The sequence below is a fragment of the Nycticebus coucang genome, chromosome 20 (assembly GCF_027406575.1).
Source record: "Nycticebus coucang isolate mNycCou1 chromosome 20, mNycCou1.pri, whole genome shotgun sequence".
Taxonomy (NCBI): Eukaryota; Metazoa; Chordata; class Mammalia; order Primates; family Lorisidae; genus Nycticebus; species Nycticebus coucang.
The window spans coordinates 7,227,179-7,250,167 of NC_069799.1; the positions used below are offsets into that span (position 1 = coordinate 7,227,179).

Consider the following 22,989-nt stretch of genomic DNA (forward strand, 5'->3'; position numbering starts at 1 on the left):
TTCCTCAACACAATTACAAATGCGAAACAAGTACTCAATGACCAGAGTTTTGAAGAAAACAAACAAAACCCTAAGGCAGAAGAGATGAGAGAGACTACTCCCCTTCTCACTGCCTTCAACCTCATCTCTTCCTTGGAGAGAAAGAAAACATTCAGAGAAAAGCCAGTATCTTGCCTTCTACCCAGATTATTAACAACAGAATCAGTTTGATTTACTTCAATAATGTTAAGAAATTAGTAGCAAAGCTTTCTTCTTAGAGTAGTTAAAATCCTATGAATACCATATAGTAATCAGATATTTAAATGTTTTTACCTCAATTAGGTAAACAAAAAAGCCCTTTTCTTGCATATTCTATGAACAAATGAGAAAGAAATATTCCTTCAAAAAATATGAAGTTCTGTTTGGGGCACTGATCTCAACAACATTTAACCCTAATGGAAACACTCAATAAGAATTTATAAAAAGAATATATATTAAATTAGAAATAACAGGCAATATGTTCAGAGATAACTACAAGAAAAATGAAAGCATTTGTTTCAAAATGTTTTGATTCACAGGAGGCACTATTATACTGAAGAAAAATGAATATGGCTCAGTTATTACTCACGCAAAATAATATTCAGTGACTAAAATATAACATTCCTTCTTATCCATTCCCATATTATCATCATATCCTTAATTTCAGTAACTTCCTTCTCTACTTCTTTTGGGGTAAATGCTAAATATGAAGAAAGAAAGAAAACGGTCCATGCTCCAGTGGTTCCCTACACTACAGTGTATCAAAATCACTTGAAGCAGCCTTTCCAAAGTAATGCCATAAATTTTCTAACAACCCTGAAAAATCTTAATTTCAGCAAGACAGAGTATAGCCCAGCATATGTATTCTGACATGCATCTCAGGTCATGCAAACCATGGCTTCCATTACAACAATACTTCAAAACTTCTCTTTTACTGTCAACTCCTTAAATCTCTGATCAACGTAGTTCCCTGAAGGAACAAGTTTTTACAAGCACTGTAAGTTACTTATCCTTCTTAGTAGCTCTCAACCCAACAGCATCTGCCTTAGATTTACCTTTCACCCTTGCATTTTCATCTACCAACATTTCGCATAATGTTTAAAACCACTTGGCACCCTGTGCTCCTTAGCAATCATAACGTTTTTAACTTCCTTATCAAATTTTCCATTCTGAGTTTTCAAAAATGTTAACTTTCCTCAAAAACTACATCTCACCAACAGCCCCTCAATCTCAGGTGATAAAAGTTAATATAAAGTCTTGACATTTTGTCCATCTCAAAAATCTTATTTTTATTTTTCCTATTATTTTGTGGTGACTCTGAAAAAATAATAACTGATAAAAAAGAATGAATTGTCTCTACCATAGAATCTGTTAGGTCTTCTAGGTATACTGTCTCATTACCAAAATTAATATCCCTTTATAAAGGAATTTAATACAGTGGCTAACAAAACCAATAATTTTTCTCTGTTCTGGTAATATACACCTATAAATACAAAGGAGAAAACATTCCATTGTTTAAAAAGCAAAAAACTTTTAGATGTTTAGAAAAAAATTAGTAAGAAAGGCACAGACTTTGTGATCAAACATAATATTTTAAAGAAAAGTATTAAGTTCCAAGCAAAAGAACTATGATATATCATGTTTTGAGAGGCAAATCATCATCATAACACTAATATGTAATGCTAATTCAATTTCCTACTAAGATTTCAGTAGTTTTTACAATTGGGTATGAAATTACATGGAAAAATTAATGACTGAAAATAGCCAAGGAGAGTATCACAGAAGCAGTGAAGTGGAGACATATTGAGTATAGCCCAAGGGGGACTAAGTTCAGTGGGGGAGAAGGGGTGGTAGTACAGACTTGTGCTGACACAAGTGACTATGTCAAAGGAAATGAAAGTGGGCTCGTATGTTTTACCACAGAGGGAAATAAATTTCAAATGAATTTAATATGTTAATTATTTCAAATAAACATATGTATACATGTGTATGTGCACACACACACACACTTAAATATGTATGTCATATCAAAATGCTAGAAGCTCCATGTCCAATCTAGAAAAGCAGAAAAAAACTTTTAAACCAATACTGGAAACTCAAAAACTATTTTTTTAAAAAGTAGCTGTATCTAAGTTATAAAGATGTATTAGTTAGTTATCAGGTAAATATTAAAGTAACAAGGAATAAAACCAATAAAAATTTAAAAGATCTTTCATGCCTATTTCTGGTAGGAACATGGGGTACAGCTTATTCTCATATACTGTAGTGGAAATGTACGATTTTTTTTTTGAAAATCATCTTGCAGCCCAGTTAAAAACATTAGATTCGACCATAATCACTGCTTTCTTATTTGTAGAAAAGATTCAAGTGTTACAATATCACATAATGCAACTAATCAATATACCTTATTTATTTACTTACCTACTTAAATAAATAAACCTAAATAAATATAACAAGCGTAAGGGTGTTTAAGTACCTTCCCCCCAAAGGAAACAAAGCAGATGTCACCAAAAGAGAAAAAGCAAACTGAGATCGTGGTGCCTTCGCGCCACGGAATGTCCCACGGTCACGTTAGAAACACGGGACGGGCCACGGGAGGAGGAAAAGGGACGGTCCCGTTTGGGTAGAAGACAACGCGCGCACCCCCAAGGCCAACCAGGACTCGGACTGGCAAAGTTCTGCTTTTGGTCTTGTCAGCTCTAAATTTAACTAACGGTCAGTAATCACCAAACTACCTCCAAATTCAGGGGGAGAGTCGACAGGGCTGCAGGCCGCTGACTTAGTGGTTTCTGGGCCTCAAACCTCTGGGCCCAAGTCCGGCCGGGCTGATGTCGCCGCCCGCTGCTCCTGAGAACGTGGTGGCTTCTCACAAGGAGGTGCCAGCCAGACCTCGGGGCAGGTTTTGCTAGCAGGGCGGTGCCGGGGCCTGAGGGGAGGGGCGGGTCGTGGGGGGAGCCCCGGGGGCCTGAGGGGAGGGGGCGGGTCGTGGGGGGAGCCCCGGGGGCCTGAGGGGAGGGGCGGGTCGTGGGGGGAGCCCCGGGGGCCTGAGGGGAGGGGCGGGTCGTGGGGGGAGCCCCGGGGGCCTGAGGGGAGGGGCGGGTCGTGGGGGGAATCCCGGGGGCCTGAGCGGGGGCGTGGGGGAGGTCGCAGGGGCCTGTGGTGGGGGCGTATGGGGTCCGCGGCCTCAGGAGGGCCATGGGGGAGCGTCTCGCGGCCTGAGGGGGGGGCGTGGGGGGTCTCGCGGCCTGAGGGGGGGGCTGTGGGGGGTCTCGCGGCCTGAGGGGGGGGCGTGGGGGGGTCTCGGGGCCTGAGGGGGGGCGTGGGGGGGTCTCGGGGCCTGAGGGGGGGGCGTGGGGGGGGTCTCGGGGCCTGAGGGGGGGGCGTGGGGGGGTCTCGCGGCCTGAGGGGGGGGCGTGGGGGGGTCTCGCGGCCTGAGGGGGGGGCGTGGGGGGGTCTCGCGGCCTGAGGGGGGGGCGTGGGGGGGGTCTCGCGGCCTGAGGAGGGGGCGTGGGGGGGTCTCGCGGCCTGAGGAGGGGGCGTGGGGGGGGTCTCGCGGCCTGAGGAGGGGGCGTGAGCGGTCTCGGGGCCTGACGGGGGGGCGTGAGGGGGTCTCACGGCCTGAGCGGGGCCATGGGGGTGGTCTCGGGGCCTGAGGCGGGGATCGTGGGAGGGTTCTGGGGCCTGAGGCGCGGTCTGTGGCCAGGGTGGGTCGCGCTCCTGGAGAATCCGAGGCAGCACCAACCTGAGGAGCCCGGCAGCGAGGCGAGCCGGTCGGCTGTGAACCGGAGCACCCGGCGTGATGGCCCGCGGCCCACTCCAGCCCCCCACGGGCCACAGGCTGGGACACGGCTCTAGCCCCCATCTTTTAATACGACGCAGTCCTGTCTCCTTCCTACCGCGCCTGTCACCAGCATCGTGACAACAGCCTCGGCGTTTTGTCTCTTCCTAAACTCTTGGGACACTTGGGCATAAACCTACCTCCGATTATGTTGCTTATGTTTACTCAGCCTCCAGATTCACTCCGCGCCCCATAGCCTGCACGTAAGTTCTCTGTTCTACAGTTTCAGAGCATCCAGCCGTCCAGCGTCACGTTTAAATGTGCCTTAAATGCACCTTCAGAAGAAGGTCTTGGTCTTTTTCTAACATGCCCCAAATTCCCACTCTCCTGCTCTTTAGCTCTCTGTCACAACCACCAGGGTTAAACTTCTTTTGTTCTCATGTCATTTCTTTTACAATGCCTGTCCAAATACCAACACTGAAGATGTGTGATAATTTACTCCTACATCCCTGAGGTAGTTTTAATAATAAAGATTACTGACCTTTACTCTCAAATGCTACTGGCTTTTCACACTAAGACACTATTAAATCAAATCATTTTAACTTCCCAAGGTCCCAGTTTCTTCACCAGTAAAGAGAATAAAATCTAACCTACATACACGGGTAAGAAGGAATGAAAATTTAAATCTATTATGTGTTGATGCTGTTATGTCACCTTTCATAGTGACAATTTCTCAAATACTACCAAACATAAGCATTTAAAAAGTAGTCTGTACTTATCACATTAGCTATTCAAATATATTTTTAGGCCAGACTTGGTGGCTCACTCCTATAATCCCAGTACTCTGGGAGTCCAGAGGGGAGTAATCACTTGAGGCCAGCAGTTTGAAACCAACCTGGGTGAAGAGCAAGAGACCTGGTCTCTACAAAAAAATTAATTAAAAATTGTTGGGCATGGTAACATACAACTGTAGTCCTAGCTACTCAAGAGGTTGAGGCAGGAGAATCACTTGAGTCCAGGAACTGGAGGCTACACTGAGCTATAATCATGCCACTGTACTCCAGCCTGGGCAACAGACCCAGAACCCATCTCTTTAAAAAAAGAAAGAAAGAAAGAAAAAAAACTAATACATTTTTTAAATCTTAATCAATACACCCTTCGTGGTCCACAGCATATAAAATATAGCTTAATAACAACTTATATTTTACCTTGATCAAAATATCTACAACCTTTCTCTGCACAGATATCTTTCCAGAAAAACTATAGTCACATAATATTTCTAGATCTTGGATTTGGTTCACCTGAATCACAATCAGTTAACTGGCAGGTAATTAGGAATACTTGTAAATGGCTAATTAAAAAAATTTTTTTTCAGAAAGCTTTAGTATATCTATGTATGTGATACAGTGCCTTGTATGATTGTGATGGTAGTGTTCTGCTCAACTCAACAAATTTATCCAACATTCATAGCTGATGAGCATTAGTACCTTGGTTTACCTGAAAAATCCTCAAGTTTGATATCATGGTTATTTCAGTAACACAGAATGGCAAAGTTTTAATAACTGAATATACAAAAGAAAAGTATTCATCTTCATTAAGCTCAAAGACCGTATTTTCCTACTTTTTTACAAAATCAAAATTGATGGACAATGTTTATAAAAATTCAAAAATCAAAAATGGAAAGCAGGCAGTAGCGATGGTTAATTTTAGATGTCAACTGACTGGATTAAGAGATCCCTAGATAGATGGTAAAGCATCACTTCTGGGTTTGACTGTGAGGGTGAGAGACTAGCATTTGAATAAGTGCATGAGCTTAGGAAGGTCTGTCCTCGACCAATGTGAGTGGGCACCATCTCATCCACTGAGGGAGTCCTTAGAATAAACAGAGGAAAAGCATATATTCTTTCATTCTCAGTCTCTTTCCCTCTACCCCTTTCTAAGCACTCTGACATCCTTCACCCTTCCTCTCTTGCCCTTGGACATGAAAACTCCACCTCCCCAGCCTTTGGGCTCCATAACTGGTCCTGGCAGTCCCCAAGTTCTCAGGTCTTTGGCCTCAGAGCTACACCACTGGCTTTCCTCCTTCAGAGGTCTCCAGGCATGGGCTGAGCCACTTTTCCCTGGCCCTCCAGCTTGCAGATGACCTGCTATGAGACTGTACAGCTCTCCTGATTCTGTGAGCCACTCCCCTGGCATATCCCTTTTCTGTGTGTGTGTGCGCACAAGCACAGAGTTCGTACTGTCTCTTTAAGGAACCTGGACTAACCCAGCACAGGGATGAAGACAGTTCCACAGAACTCTGTAAATCAAGAACTTGAAAAACAACATCCTTTAAGTTACCTTGACAACCACAAAAGCCTATAATATCCTATCAAATCAGAAAGCAAGTAAGTTACAAAAACCTTCCAGAGTCTCATCAAAAGGATACAGGAGCCAACTTAAGGCCAAGCTGAACATCACTACATAAAATAATTTAATAACCTAAAATATATATGTGTTTACATCCACGTACTGGCCAATTTTATGGCAATTGTGTCACACTGTCTATTCGCTGATATTTCTTCTGTTATTTCACTCTCATACATGTTACTCTATCTGCTCTTAGAGCTAACCCCATACCCTTGTTACTTACTTGTAATTAAATTTTTCTTTCGAGACAGAACTTCAGTCTACTGTCCAGGCTAGAGTCCTTTGGTATCAGCTTAGCTCACGACAACCTCAAACCCACAGGTTCAAGTGATCCTCCTGCTTCAGCCTCTCCAAGTAACTGGGACTACAGGCACCTGATAACATCCAGCTGATTTTTTCTATTTTTAGTAGATAGAGGGTCTCACTCTTGATTAAGCTGGTCTTGAACTCCTGAGCTTCCACCTCGGCCTCCCAGAGTACTAAGATAACAGGCTCGTGAGCTGCTGCACCAAACTATTATTAATGTTTTATATCTAAATCTAAGACTATAAATTGTCCCTATTGTAAATTTTAATCAACTGTTACTATAGTACGTGGTAGGCAGCAGTAGTTATTTCATAAGAAATTATTTTAAGACTTTAACTTTTAGGCCGGGCGAGGTGGCTCATGCCTGTAATCCCAGCACTCCAGGAGGCCAAGGCAGGTGGACTGCCTGAGCTCACACGTTTGAGACCAGCCTGAGCCACAGCGAGACCCCCGTCTCTAAAAATAGCCAGGCATTGTGGTGGGTGCCTATAGTCCCAGCTACTTGGGAAGCTGAGGCAAGAGGACCACTTAAGCCCAAGAGTTTGACACTGCTATGAGCTAAGATGCCACAGTACTGTACCGAGGGTGACAAAGGCTCAAAAAAAAAAAAAAAAGCCTTTAACTTTTAAAAATAATGGCCAAAAAATGATAATAATAATAATAATGGCCAAGAAGTATCAACACAATAAAAAAGTGTTACGAGTAACTGAACTAGATAACAAAGTAAATTTCGACAGAAAAGGAAAATGAGATTTAGACAAGAATTATGAATAGCAGCTTGTGAGAAGAGCAAACCATTTGTGTGTTCATTTAAAGGAAAAAAAAGCTCACCCTGCATATGCTGTCACTGAGTTCCGTAAAGACAAACACCAGGCACACGCTGGAATAGGGAGCCCAGACTGAATCAGGAGGCCTCTGTCCTAGTCCAAGGGCTCAGCTTCCTCATCTGTAAAATGAGGGTGCTGAATTAGACACTCTGCCAGGGCTCCTCCAGCCTTAACACTGAGTGAGTCTACCAATGAATTTAAGAAGAATCAATAAAATGTAGGATTTTTGTTAACAGTAAAGTTTAAGTACTAAGACTGGAAACAGCAGGACGTAAAGGGATGAAAAAGAATTTTCAGGTTATAAAAAAGACACAAATAAAAATCTTAAACTATAAAAAGCAATTCGTGTGTGAACTTTAACTGCCAAGAATTTTAGGATATACTAGCCTTATCATCTAAGACAAATTAGTAATGAAATTTTGAACTGAAAAGTCCTCTTCACCTTTGGCTAGAAAGACTGCCCAAGTACACCTAGAAAATAGTACAAAAACACCTCGAGGGCTGGTAATTACATTATGTGATAAAGTGCCTTGTAACTGTTCCCAATTAAATAACTGAACAAAGAGTAAAATGACAAGAAAAATGATTAGAGTAAATTAAACTATTTAATTTTAAAATGTCATAAAACAATTATGCTTGTGATGTCCTTCTGTGCTAGTAAGTGTATTTTCCCTATGCACAATTATTACTTTTTTTTTTCTGGTTAGCTTTCAAAATAGAGACTGGCTTCTCCCTCTGACAGTAAAGCTATTGAAAATAATGAAGTTTTTCCCATGACACATAGAAACATTAAAAAAAAAAAAGAAAAGAATGATTTTGTGCTTCTATTTTTTCTACTAAAGAAATCAAGCTTCTATCAACAACAAATAATAGAAAGGCTTTGGAACCTCAAAAAATGGTTTTCTTACAGCAATTTCCTAAATATAGTTATAAATATACTGGTCCTAGTTAATCCTCCAATGTCTAACAAATTTAACTACTAGTTTAAGCTGAGTTCTACTTTGTATTTATTTATCTTGCCTGACAGGCTTAAAATTCCAATCATCTGAGAACCACAAACATACCTCTGTAATCAAGCTTAAAATTCCAATCATCTGAGAACCACAAACATACCTCTGTAATCAAGAATCTATCAATAGGGAGGCGCCTGTGGCTCAAAGGAGTAGGGTGCCGGCCCCATATGCGGGAGGTGGCGGGTTCAAGCCCAGCCCTGGCCAAACACTGCAAAAAATAAAATAAAATAAAATAATAAAATTCTTAAAAAAAAAAAAATCTATCAATAATCTATTCAAAGTATCTTTAAACAATATAAAGATACAATGAAACATTCGATGAGAAAGGCTATTTAAAAGTAAATTATCTAAAGTGATTATACAATATAAGTTTACATATAGGCCAGGAGCGGTGGCTCATGCCTATAATCCTAGCACTCTGGGAGGCAAGGCAGGTGGACTGCCTGAGCTCACAGGTTGGAGAGCAGCCTGAACAAGAGTAAGACCCGGTCTAAAAATCACCAGGCATTGTGGTGGGCACTTGTAGTCCCAGCTACTCAGGAGAATCACTTAAGCCCAAGAGTTTGAGGTTGCTGTGAGCTATGACACCACAGCACTCTACTGAGGGCAACAAAGTGAGATATCTGTCTCAAAAAATAAAGAAATAAAATAAAGTAAATAACTTGACATATAGACAATTTGACTACTTATTAATTTGAACATGTCACCTTGGCAATATACAGTTATTCACCTAACTCGATGCTCAGAATCCCTAATAAAATTTCTCTCTGGTCAGCAGAAACAACGGCAAAAAATAAACTCTGCTTGATAGAAATGAAATTTGCTTTTGGCCAGTGTTAAGCTGTGATTATCCATGTTTCCCTGAGATAGAAATCTTAGAAACCAAACTTTCACTTACATTGAATATATTTTCCATTTTAATTTTGGTATTATGGTATTTGGTATTATATCTTAATAAGCAGATCAAATAACATCATATTTAATGGCAAATAACAGAAATCAAGTAGATATACAGATTAAACAATTAGGGCTCTATTCTGATCTTGAGCTATGTTCAGCAATTTTCCCCATCTTCCATACTTCCCCCATCATTTTTTCAGAGAGACTTAAATACCAAGGTCTTTAATGATAAAATACAACTGTTAATGATGATGCTACTATACTAGGATTGCCTTTAGCCAAGATTATACAAATGTAAACCAGCTCCCGTGAAAATTTAAGGCTGACTGAATTACTGTTTGTATTAAAATATTCTCAAGGAAGGCAGTGGTACTAAGATAAGGAAAATTTGATATCTAAATAACTAGTTGGTATGGAGTGTGAAGCCCACTTGATTATTCCCCAGTGAATTTCTATCTGTAAACACACATTTGTACTTCTTTCTACCACTTCCAACGTTTGTATACAGCACAACTGTCTCAACAACGCAAATACCTCATTTAGATATCAGTAACACAGAATTCTTAGAATGTAAGTGGCTAGAGCTGGGCAAAACACAACAGCACGTTTGCTGTGAGAAAGGTACAATTCTAGAAATGGTGGGGTTTTTTTAATTACTGTAATACATTTGAAGCACTAAAAAGGCATAAGACCAAAAAGAAATCCAGAGAAATATGAAGCCTTTATAACATCAAGTAATTTCATGTAAATTACATTAGAAATTTTTTTTTTTTTTTGGTAGAGACAGAGTCTCACTTTACTGCCCTTGGTAGAGTGTCGTGGCATCACATGGCCCACAGCAACCTCCAGCTCTTGGACTTAACGTGATTCTCTTGCCTCAGCCTCCCAAGCAGCTGGGACTACAGGCGCCTACCACAACGCCCGGCTATTTTTTTGTTGCAGTTTGGCCGGGGCTGGGTTTAAACCCGCCACCCTCGGTATATGGGGCCGGCGCCCTACTCACTGAGCCACAGGCGCCGCCCTACATTAGAAAATTTAACTGCTTAGTTTTGTTGGAAGTATACTTCAGGATTAGAAGAGAAAAGGCCAGTAGAGAGAAACTGAGATAATAAAATTAATAATTAAAAATGTCATACTTTGTAATTAAAAATTATATTTTAATATCAGTATTTTATTTTTCTCTCATCCTCTCTCACACACAATTTATATCTATCTAAAAATACAGGCTATCAAAATAACTTTCCTAACAATATATTAACAAAGGATAAAAAATGAATTGGTATTTATAATGGTTGTACATAACATTGGATATTATATTCTGTATTTTTAAAAAATTCCACAAAATCCTGGAACAGTGATTTTTAACTCAACAATCTGTTAATATACTGTTATCGTAATCCTAAAATGCAGATTTTTTTGGAAATGAAGTTATCATTTCAATCTGGCTAGCAATTCCAGCACAAAAAAATCATACAACATTACCTTTTAAGAGTGTATGTTTCCTTTTTTTGTGTACACTAGGTTGTGACGGTGTTAACTTTTTTGAAAAAAACACACTAAAAAAAAAAGTGTCCTGAGCCATACTTCATATGACAACTGATCAATTAAAAGAATGAAAAGAATCTAATCATTTCCCCTAATAGCACTTATTAAAACTTATTTGAAATAAGCAGCCCCACGGGTTCTACCTCCCCTTGTTCATATTTGGATTTAAGCATACTGTAATTACGTATCCATCCCTTCCAAATTTATGTATTATAAATGACCTTTCTTAGTCTTTGCTGTATCACTTTGAAATAATCAAATTATTGTGAGTTTGTTTTGTCCTCTCGCTTTTGATTTCTCTCTTCGCTGTATCTTATTAAGCAGTTTAGAGCTCAGTGCACAGGCAGAAAAATGTCACAGATAAAGGCTTTAAGCTATTCTCCAATTTAAAGAAACAGTATCAATTTTGATGAATGCTACAGAACAGGAGAGACCTGATGAAGGGCATGCTTTAATTCTGCTTATGAATCAACACAAGTCTGAGCTCCATTCCAAGATGCACAGCCGGAACACACCAAGAGCAGCCCTGCAAGGGTCCTGAGAACCCAGTGTGCAGGCCACTTTTCAGGTCCCACACTAAATCCTGCAGGAATATCTAAGGAGCAGACCCCAAGCAGCACAGCAAGGACTGGGAGAACTGAGCTGAAATTGGAACATGCCCACAGGGGAGACAGAACTTGCAGTCTGAGCCTAACCATGTTGATATCTTGCTTCAATTAAAAAAAAAAATTCAATACTTTCCAGGTAGGATATCACCCCAAATTATTCAACATACAAAAAGAACCAGGAAACTCTGACCAATTTTCAAAGGGAAAGATAGTGGCAAATGCCAGCCCTGAGATGATACAAGATACACTTGAATTGACAGGAAAGACAGTTCTCAGAGGCAGAAAATGAATGCATTAACAAATTGTGGTGTATGTATAATGTAACATGGAATACTATGCAGCCATAACAAAGATGGAAACTCTCCATCTTTTATGTTTACCTGGATGGAGCTGGAACATATTCTTCTTAGTAAAGTATCTCAAGAATGGAAGAAAAAGTATCCAACATACTCAATATTACTATGAAACCAACATACAATCATGTACGCATTCATACGAATGGACAAACTTAACTATAGTCCAGAAAGAAAGAGGGCAGAGGAGGAAGAGGGGAGGGGAGGGGAGGGAAGAGAGGAGGTTGGGCGGGGGGAGGGTACTTAGTCAGACCTCAACTAAGGTGCATAATACAATGATACATTTCAAAACTATTAAGAATAAATGTCTTACCACAACAAATAAGCAAGTGAGGTGCTAATCGGTTTGATGTAAGCATTCCATCAATGCTTATCAATTCAGCATGTTGTTCTCCATAAATGCATTAATGTACACAATCATGATTTAATAAAGAAAAAAAAGGAAACTATTGAAAAATAATTAGACAATATAAAGCAGTAGTTCTCAACCTGTGGGTTGAGACCCCTTTGTAACAATGAAAATACATCGTGGCATTAGGAAGGTTGAGAACCACTGATGTAAAGTGTAGAAAAAAGGAGAGCAAACACCAAATGACTGATTTTCCTGAGTGATATAACACACATAGTAAGAATAAAATTCTCAGTTTTAATAAAAGAAAATGTTCTTGAAATAACAAAATCTCAAGCTCTCAACAGTAAGAAACAAATCTAAAATCCTCTTCTGAAGATGCTGTCATACTTATTGTATTATGGCCTTTGGAGGTGTGGTGAAAGAACTCCTGACTCACCTCTGAAGAAAGTCAGCTCAAGTCTTAGTAACTAAAACGGATGCCTCTGATAACAGTGTCACTTCTCTAAGTGATAATAAGTAATGAAAATTTACTTGGCTTTGTAATATAGTCCAAGATCTAATCTCAGTGACCTTCAGAAGATCACTCCATCTCCCCAGGTATTAGCATCACGCAGGCTCCTCAGTGCTTTCATTACAGCAGATAGGAAATCATAGAAAAGGAGAAAAAAAACAGAACACTCACTGACAGAATTATGGGACTCTATGAAGTGTTCAAACATACGAGTTATAGGTATCCCAAAAGAGGAAGAAGAATGCCCCAGAGGAATGGAAGCCATTCTAGAGAATATTATAAATGAAAATTTCCCAAATATCCCCAAAGATTCTGAAATACTCCTTTTGGAGAGGTATCAGTCCCCTGGTCGCCTCAATTCAAATAGAGCTTCTCCAAGGCACATTGTGATGAATCTATCCAAAGTCAAGACAAAAGTAAAGATTTTGCAAGCTGCCAGGAGTAAGCGCCAACTGACCTACAAGGGCAAATCCATCAGGGTGACCGCAGACTTCTCTAATGAAACTTTTCAAGCTAGAAGACAATGGTCATCTGTCTTTAATCTACTTGAACAGAACAACTTCCAGCCTAGAATTCTATATCCTGCTAAGCTAAGCTTTAAAATTGACAGAGAAATCAAATATTTTACTGATACGCAAACACTGAGGAAATATGCCACAAGACCAGCTTTACAGGAAATATTTCAATCTGTTCTACACACTGACCATCACAATGGACCTTCAGCAAAGTAAACACCCAGAAATTAAAGGACAGAGCCCAGTTTCCACAATAATGCAAAAGACAAAACTAAGCAATGGACTTTCATAAAATAAGATGAATAGAACGCTACCATGCTTATCAATTATCTCAATAAATGTCAATGGCTTCAATTATTCTCAATAAATGTCAATGGCTTGAAGAGGCATAGATTGGCTGATTGGATTAAAAAACATAAGCCATCTATTTGCTGTCTGCAGGAAAACACACCTCCCGTCAAAGACAAATTAAAACTCAGAGTTAAAGGTTGGAAGTCAAATTTTCGGGCAAACAGAATTCAGAAGAAAAGAGGAGTTGCAATCTTATTTTCAGATACATGTGGATTGAAAGCAACTAAAGTCAAAAAAGACAATGATGGTCACTTCATACTGATCAAGGGAAAAATACAACAAAAAGACATTTCAATTCTAAATATTTATGCACCCAATTTAAATGCTCCCAGATTCTTGAAACAGACCTTGCTTAGTTTGAGCAGTATGATATCCTGTAACAGGGGACTTCAACAACCCACTCTCAGAGCGGGACAGATCCTCTGAACAGAAATTAAACAAAGATGTCAGAGATTTAAATGAGACGCTAAAACAACCGTGCTTGATAGACGCATATAGAACATTCCATCACAAAGATAAAGAATATACATTCTTCTCATCACCCCATGGAACATTTTCCAAAATTGATCATATCCTAGGACACAAAACAAACCTCAACAGAATCAAAAGAATTGAAATTGTACCTTGCATCTTCTCAGACCACAAGGCACTAAAAGTGGAACTCAACTCCAACAAAAATGCTCAACCTCACACAAAGGTATGGAAGTTAAACAACCCTATGCTGAATGACAGTTGGGTGTGGGGAAAAAATAAAAGAGGAAATCATTAACTTCCTTGAGTATAGCAACAATGAAGACAGAAGTTACCAAAATCTATGGGATACAGCAAAAGCAGTTCTGAAAGGAAAATTTATCTCTTTAGAATGCTACATTCGTAAAACAGAAAGAGAGCACATCAACAAACGCACAAGCCATCTGATGGAATTGGAAAAAGAAGAACAGTGTAAGCCCAAACCCAACAGAAGAAAAGAAATATCCAAAATTAAATCAGAGATCAATGAAATTGAAAACAAAACAATCATTCAGAAAATTAATGAAACAAGGAGTTGATTTTTTGCAAAAATCAATGAAATAGACATACCTTTGGCTAGACTAACTAGAAATAAAAACGTAAATCTCTAGTAACCTCAATCAGAAATGACAAAGGGGAAATAATAACGGATGCCACAGAGATACAAGAGATCATCTCTGAATACTACCAGAAACTTTATGCCCAGAAATTTGACAATGTGAAGGAAATGGATCAATATTTGGAATCACACCCTCTCCCTAGAGGAAAGGAAAAAAAACAGGCATAGTGAAGGATCTCTGTGCCTAGGCAACAGTGGTAAAACCAAAAGATATAACTGAAATTAACTAGCTTAAGAAAAAGGACAGAATTTAAAAAAGCAAATAAGCAATTTATATAAAACTAGAAATTCCTGTCTTGTGCCCACTAACTTTAATATGTTAATTTATCCCAAGAAAAATTAAAAATTAAGTAACAAAAAAGCATGTAATATTGGAAAGATGGACAGATGAAAGGAAGAAAGAATGGGGGAAAAAATTAAAGAGCTTCCAAATGGCTTCAATACACCCATGAAATAAGCAATGGCCTTAGTTAACATTTTATGACTATATTAAGATGAGACCATGAATCTAATATGAAGAAATTTAATATAGTGTGAATAGTTTGAGAAGCTAGAAAGAATTAAAAATAAGCCAGATAACATCCAAGCACACCTTTTCAACATTTAAACCCAGATGCCATGTTGTGGGTGTAGCTCTTGTTCCCACATACTCTGAGTTCCCTAGATAACCAGAGCTCGATTTTTTTCTTGGCTAAATATGCTAAGAACTTGTAGAACACACACCAAAATTATGTGAAGCACAACAAATATAAGTTCTTAAGTACCAACAAGAACTTACCATACCAAGTTCGATTATTACATTTAATAATGGTAATACAGGCTTAGTATCTCTAATCAGAAACTCCAAAACCAAATCTTTGAGCACTGACATAATGCCACACATAGAAAACTTTATATCTGACCTCCTGTGATGGGTAACAGTCAAAACACACCCTAAACTTTTGATTCATGCACAAAATTGTTAAAATGTTGAATGAAATGACCTACAAACTATATACAAGTGGTCGTAAAATTTGTATGCAATTTTAAGTAGTATGTAATTTAAAGTTGCATGTGGACTTTATGGTTACCCAGTATATAAAATATAAATGAATTCTGTGTTTCGACCCAGATCCCAACCCCAAGATATCTATCTCATTATGTGAATATTTCAATATCTGAAAAAATCCAAAATCCAAAATCTGAAACACTTCTAGTTCTAAGCACTTCAGTTAAGGGCTACTCAACCTGTATAAGGATTAAATCCAAACTTTCTTTGCCTTTCAAGTGATACCACAATCTCACAAATTACACTTCACATAGACTCAGTCATTTTAGCCTGAGATCAGTAATAGTCATCTAATAGCAAAGGCACAAGTGATCAGTTAAATATAATTCTCATTTGTATATGATCTTTTTTCATTTGTTTTAAGGGGAAAAAATTAGAGATTTGAAAATCAGTTCTCCAAAGACAAATTCTCCAGCAAAAGAAAATGAAAATTTCACACAATGCCATCTATGTGGCAATGTCATTCACTCTTTGTATTTAATAAAACTTCAAAAGCATAGAGTAGTGAAAGATAAAAAATGAGAAATAATGACAATGAACTTTTCCTATAGAGAACAGAACACATTAATTTATAGATGTTGTGCTTAAGAAGTAGACAGTAAAAAGGAACAAACAGATCCCAGGCTCCTCAGTATGCACTTTGCTCCTGGCAGCTACCTGTTGGTAGAGTCACAACTCTTTAGGGGTTTACCCTCGGTCTGATAAGTCATCATTTACTTTTAGTTATTTTAGGATAATAAAGTTGTGGCAGAAAAGGTACTACCAAAATACAACAGTTTATGGATCAAAGAGGAGATTTACTATTTACCCTGAGAAATGCAACTGCTAGCAGACGGAACGCTCACTGATGCAATTGAGGCTGGCAGCGCTCAGTCCAGGTCCCTCAATCACTCATCTTTCCTCAGCAGCTGGCCTGCATCTTACTGAAAAGCACCCTGGAGCCTGCTCTGACCACAGGTCAGGTCAGGGAGGAGAGAGCTAGCAGCTGACACCCAGCCCTCCCCAAAGCATAATTCCACTAGTGAGGAATGAAGGCTGGCAGACAAATTAACCCAGCTTGCTTATCACTTTCAGGGAACAACTCAGAAGCACGTTCTATATTGCCCCCCATAGGTCACCATATGATCTGAGCCCAAATGCCCAGTCTTCCTAGCACCCTATATTGGCCTCCTTATCTTTTCCTTTTTTTCTCATCCCCACTTGGCCACAGGAACTTTCTAGATTCACCTTTCAAATAAAATGGTTACAATCCAGGGTCTGATTCCATAGGAATCAAACCTAAGCCTACTGTTAAGTATAGTTCAATTCTTAGGAGGAAGATCGTATTGATCCAAATTAACTTGTACTTGCTATGAGATGACTACAGAGTCAGAGCAAGCAGAAGGGCTCAGGGCTAAGGGACCAACCAGCAAAGCTGGTAGACTTTTCTTGAAAATAAGAATCTTTGTGAAAGAAAGAAAAAGACATGAAAAAGATGTGAAAAGATGCAAAAACTATACTGAGATATTATTTCTCAGTTATCCAATTAAGATAGAAGATAAATAAATATAAATTCCTCACTACAAAGGTGACTGGGAAAACAGACAATTTCACACACTGCTGGAAGGAACATAAAATGGCATGAGGCCTTACAGAAGGAAGTTTGTCAAACTGACTCAAAATTATATGCTCATTTAATGATCTTACCTAAAACTCCCATTCCTAAAACAGCTCTGGTATCCTTACTAAAGGAATATGATGCAGGTATTTTAAAAAAGTGTGGGCTACCTCTATATGAACCTATAAAGTGATCTCCAGAATATTAAGTATATGTACATATTTGCTTGCATTTTTAAATAACACATGACAAACTAAAAAGTTTTAATTTTTTTTTAATTTTAGTTACCTAAAAGGGAAGAAAGTAAAAATATATCTCACTTTAAAGTGATATAAAAGTCTTCTGTAATTATAAAACAAATTAAAAGTTTTAAATCCTAAATACTAAAAATAAAATTAAAAACGTAGAAACAATCATATATCAAGTCACAAAAGTGGGGGGGGGGGAACGGGTGAATCACACAGGGAATTTTACTTTAAAAACATAGTACCTATAATGAATGCCATCCATGGAAGGCCAAGAGTTTGCAGGGCAGGGAAGAGGGGGAATCACTTGAGCCCCAGAATTGGAGACGAGCCTGGGTAGACAGTAAGATCCTGTCTCTACAAAATAAAATCTTAAAAATAACTGGGTGCGGGGGTTCACACCTATAATCCTAGTGCTTCGTGAGGCAGAAGCAGGAGGACTGCCTGAGCCCCGGGGTCCAAGGCTATGAATGCATTTCCACACCAGGCAACAAAGCAAGACCTCATCTATTTTTTTTAAATTTTGTTTTAAACTTAAAAAAAGAAAATTTTAGCTGTCAATCCCAGTGGATATGGCCAAAAAAAAAAATTTTTTTGAAGCAAAATACACACTTTGTATGTAACACTGTGTGCTTTGACCTCTAGGATAATTGTTTTCACCTACAGATTAAAAATTTGAATTCTTTCAATATTTGGATTTTTGCTTTTGAGAGATCTTACAATGGTACTAGGACCTACTGTTTTCAGAGAACTCCCATATATATACACCAGTCGCTATCTGTTTGGTCCTTAATACAGTTTTAACTTGGACAGATTTATTCTAGTTAAACCGTAAGTGTCAATGTGTAAACTTGTTTTGATTAAAGAATTTTTCTATCAAAAAAAAAAAGCAGAATAGGCTGGGTGTGGTGACTCATACCTATAATCTCTAGGAGGCCAAAGGCAGGCAGATCACCTGAGCTGAGTTCGAGATCAGCCTGAAGCAAGAGCCAGACCCCATCTCTAAAAATAGCAGGGCATTGTGGCGGGTAGTCCTAGCTACTTGGGAGGCTTAGGCAAGAGAATTACTTGAGCCCAAGAGTTTGAGGCTACTGTGAACATGACACCACAGCACTCTACCCAGAGGGACAAAGTGAGACTGTCTCAGTAAAATAAAAAATAAATAAATAAAAAAACAAAATAGTTAGCAATAATAAACTGGTGGTACTGGTTAAAAGATAGTTATAAAATTAAAATATATTATGTATGATTTTAATATTATCTACAGATTTATATTTTTTATATTTCATTTCTATTCATTTTTATATTTAAATGCACTTTCTATTATGTTTACATAATAAAGACTATATATAATATTACACATGATATAAATACACAAGTGTTGCTTTTCACTAAAAGGAATCAGGACTTCTCAGAGGAGTAACTGATTTGAGGACCAAGGAAGGACATGTACAAGATAAGCTTAAGAACATCTTGTTATATCAGAGAAAACTGGAGTCATGTCAAAAAGACTCCAAGGTCAAAAAGGCTCTTTTAGCCAAGACAATTCGACATCAGTAAGAATAAAAACTTAAATGTAATGAAGCATATTGAAGGCTTAAATTCACAAGCGCACAATAACTCTTTAGAAACAAAAATTATCACTGTTTACCTTTTCAGGACTCTGTGAAACAACTCAAAAGCACTTCAAAAACTAGCAAATAAAAGAATCAAGCATTCAGCTTGTCTTCCTTGTACAAACTGCTATCAAAGAATAACCAAATATCCAACAAGGAAGTCATAGAAATATTACAGTATCTAAAAGCTTGATATAATTAGGACATCAACATTTTGTATATCCTCTCACTGAATCCAGCCAAGATAATCAATGGTCACCTACTATGTTACAAACAGACACAAACACTGCCTCTTCATGGAAATATCCTTTATTCAAAATGCTTAGGATCAGAAGTGTTTAGGATTTGAGATTTTTTTTTTCCAGATTTTGAAATATTTGCAGTATACTGGTTCAACATCCAAATCCAAAAGTATGAAATCTGAAATGCTACAATGAGCATTTTCTTTAAATGCCATGTCAGTACTCAAAATCAGATTTTGGAGCTTTTTGGATTCTGAGCATTGTCTGATTTTGAGATACTCAACCTTCACTTTAGCACCACATATAAGACATTCCACCACCCCAAGCTCCCAAAGTAATGGGGAAAAACCTGAATTAGATTAAATCCTTTGAAACAGTCTCACTCTGTGCCCTGAGTAGAGTACTGGGGCGTCACAGCTCACAGCAACCTCAATCTCTTGGGCTCAAGTGATTTTCTTGCCTCACCCTCTCGAGTAGCTAGAACTACAGGCGCCTGCCACAACGCCCAGCTATTTTTTAGAGACAAGGTCTCGCTTTGGCTCAGGTTGGTCTTGAACCTGTGATCTCTGGCAATCCCACCCACCTTGGCTATCCAGGGTGCTAGGAACACAGGCGTCAGGCATCACACTAGGCCTAGATTAAATTTTAGATCTAACTACCAATTCACAGAAAACACAAGGAAAAGACAAGACATTAAAGTACTGGAATGCAATTAATAAAATACAAAATGTAGGAAACTTTCTAGAAATAGGCAAAGCATAAGCCGTGCATAGAGACCAAATGTAATGCGTGGATTGTGTTCTGATTCTGTGAAGACATCCTTACAAGCAGCTCAGGAAAACTCAGAACTAAGTGCAAACTTAGCAATATTCATGAATCATCAACACCACACACCCACCAGGATGGCCACTATCAAACAAATGGAATTTTAACAATATCGCCCAGGATGTGGAGAAATTGGACCATTAGTGCACTGTCAGTGAGACTGTAAAATGGTGCAGCTGCTACAGAAAACAGTAGAGAGTTCTTTAAAAAATAAAACTAGAATTACCATATGATCCAGCAACCTCACACCTCTGGAAGCCCACAAAAATTGTAATCAGGATCTTGAAGAAATAGATATTTGTGCACTCGTGTTCACAGAGCAGTTCTAGTGACAATAGCCAAAAGGTAGAAGCAACCCAATGTCCATTAACAGATGAAGGAATGAAGAACATGTGTGATAAGCATACAATAAAATCTTATTTGGCCTTTTTTTTTCCCCCTTAAAAAAAGACAGGGTTTCTGGGTGGAGCTTGTGGCTCAAAGGAGTAGAGCATGGGCTCCATATGCTGGAGGTAGCAGGTTCAAACCCAGCCCCTGCCAAAAACTGCAAAAAAAAAAAAAAAAAGAAAAGAAAGGAAAAGAAAAAAAGACAGGGTTTCACTCTGTCCACTGAGCAAGAGTGCTCTGGTGTCGTCACAGCTCAGCTCACTGCAACCTCAAACTAACTCTTGGACTCAAGCAAACGATCCTCCTGCCTCAGCCTCCCAAGTAGATGGGACTATAGGCTCACACTGCCACACCTGGCTAATTTCTCAATCTCTCTCTTGTATGTGTGTGTGTATGTGAGCATGTGTACAGACAGTGTGTGTGTGGGAGGGGGGGACGACGGGGGGGAGGTTCCTTGCTTTTGCTCAGGCTGGTCTCAAACTCCTTGCCTCAAGTGATCCTCCAACCTCAACCTCCCAAAGTGCTACAATTACAGGTGTGAACAACCACATGTGACCACCATTCAGCTTTTAAAAAGAAGAAAATAATGTCACAGACTACAACATGTTTGAACCTTCAGTACATTATGTTAAATCAAAGCAGCCAACCACAGGAAAAACAAATATTACATGTTATCACTCATAAGAGATAGCTAAAGTAGTCAAACTCATAGAAATAAAAAGTAACAGTTGTTGCCAGGAAGAAACAGAAAAGTATTTTATAGGCATAAAATTTTGATTTTGAAAATTAAAAAAAATTCTAGAGATCTATTACACAACAATGTGAATACACTTAACACTGCTGAAGTATGCACTTGAAAATAATTAAGGTGGTTAACTTGTGTTGTATGATTTTTCCCATAAACTTTTGAGTATATTTAAGTTTCTTTTCTGGCTGGGCCAGGTGACTCATGCCTAGAATTCCAGCCCTCTGGGAAGCCAAGGAAGGAGGATCCCTTGAGCTCAGGAGTTCAAGACCAGCCTGAAGAAAAGTGACTCCATCTCTATTAAAAACAGAAAAACAAGCCGGGCATTGTAGCAGGCACCTGAAGTCCCAGATGGGAGACTGAGGCAAGAGGATCACTTGAGCCCAAGGAGTTTGAGGCTGCTGTGAGCTACACTGACACCAAGGCACTCTAGCCAAGCCAATACAGTAAGACTCCATCACAAAACAAAACAAAAACAAATTTTCCTTTCAAATAAAGTATCAATTTTTTACATATGAAGATAGTGTTATAGCTACAGCTTTTAATACTCTAACTCTCTGATAAATGCTTTAACTATTATGAGTCAAACTGTATGATGTGAATAACTGACTTCAAAATAATTTGGGGCGGGAGATAACATGGGAACAAGGTGGTTAGGGATAAGACTGGTGACTATTGCAGCTGGTTGAGAGTTCACTAAGCTGTTCAATATAATTTAGTATATGCTTCAATTTTTTTTTCATAATAAAAGATCAAAATTACACAACCTGTTGGTAATAACACCCACACACTCTTTACATTTCTGTGGTGATGACCTAAAAACGATTTTAAGGAAGTCAACAAATTTGGCCAATGTATTTGGAGTGATCTAATTTAAAACAGAAAGAGTTGTTATAAGAACAAAACAAAGCACCATCTACTTGAGTGGCACAGTACAAATACACTTGAGGATTGGAACTTAGAAAGGGTTGGGTGCCCGGCATCTGCATCTCAGAGACTCAACAGGCCCAAGGGACTTATTATCAGGGACATGTGCCACGAACAAGGCTCCAACAATCAAAAAAACTAACAGGTTTCAAACGTGAACTTTACACAAAAAGCCCAGAGCAGATACTCCAAATGCCAAAGCTGATCTACCATGGAGCTGCTTCTCACCTGAGAAACTCGATAGTGCTCCCGGGGAAATGGCAGACTTAATGATGGCTAATGAGGTCCCCAAGCAACCTAAAGAACCTGGCCAGGTGATTAAATTAATGCAAAGCCATGTCATCGTCTGTGCTAGGTAAGGCTGCAGGAGGAAATTATTATTTTCTTCATTACCCTCTCCCAACTGGGGGGGTGGGGGGAGAAAGAGAGAGAGAGAGAGGAGGAGACAGAGAAAGGGAGAGAGGAGAAGGTGAGAAAAGAGGGGAAGAGGATGGGAAGGGAAGGAGGGTGAGGAAGAAGCAGAGAGAGAAGGGGAGGTGGGAAAGAAAGGAAGAGGTCAATTTTTCCCTCAGTAAGAATACAGAAGATTAGACAGAAATTCTCCTCTTATCAAGAAGTCCATCTTTAATATGAATCATTTCCTGAGAAATAGTTTTAAAAATGTCTTACCCATTTATTCTGGTTCTTTTTTTTTTTTTCTTTGTAGAGACAGAGTCTCACTTTACCACCCTTGGTAGAGTGC

At 38.9% G+C, this 22,989-nt stretch overlaps 1 protein-coding gene across 11 annotated transcripts in view; it reads right to left on the reverse strand.

Moving 5' to 3' along the window:
* The window catches only part of TBL1XR1 (TBL1X/Y related 1), a 208,638-nt gene that overhangs the window by 61,639 nt on the left and 124,010 nt on the right, over positions 1 to 22,989 (reverse strand). For 2 of the 11 annotated variants that reach the window (XM_053572371.1, XM_053572374.1), the window contains one exon: positions 7,343 to 7,457. The exons of the other annotated variants lie outside the window; for them this stretch is intronic. The gene's annotated coding sequence lies outside the window, so the exon portion shown is untranslated. The remainder of the gene's footprint in view (positions 1 to 7,342; positions 7,458 to 22,989) is intronic. 11 annotated transcript variants of the gene reach the window in all.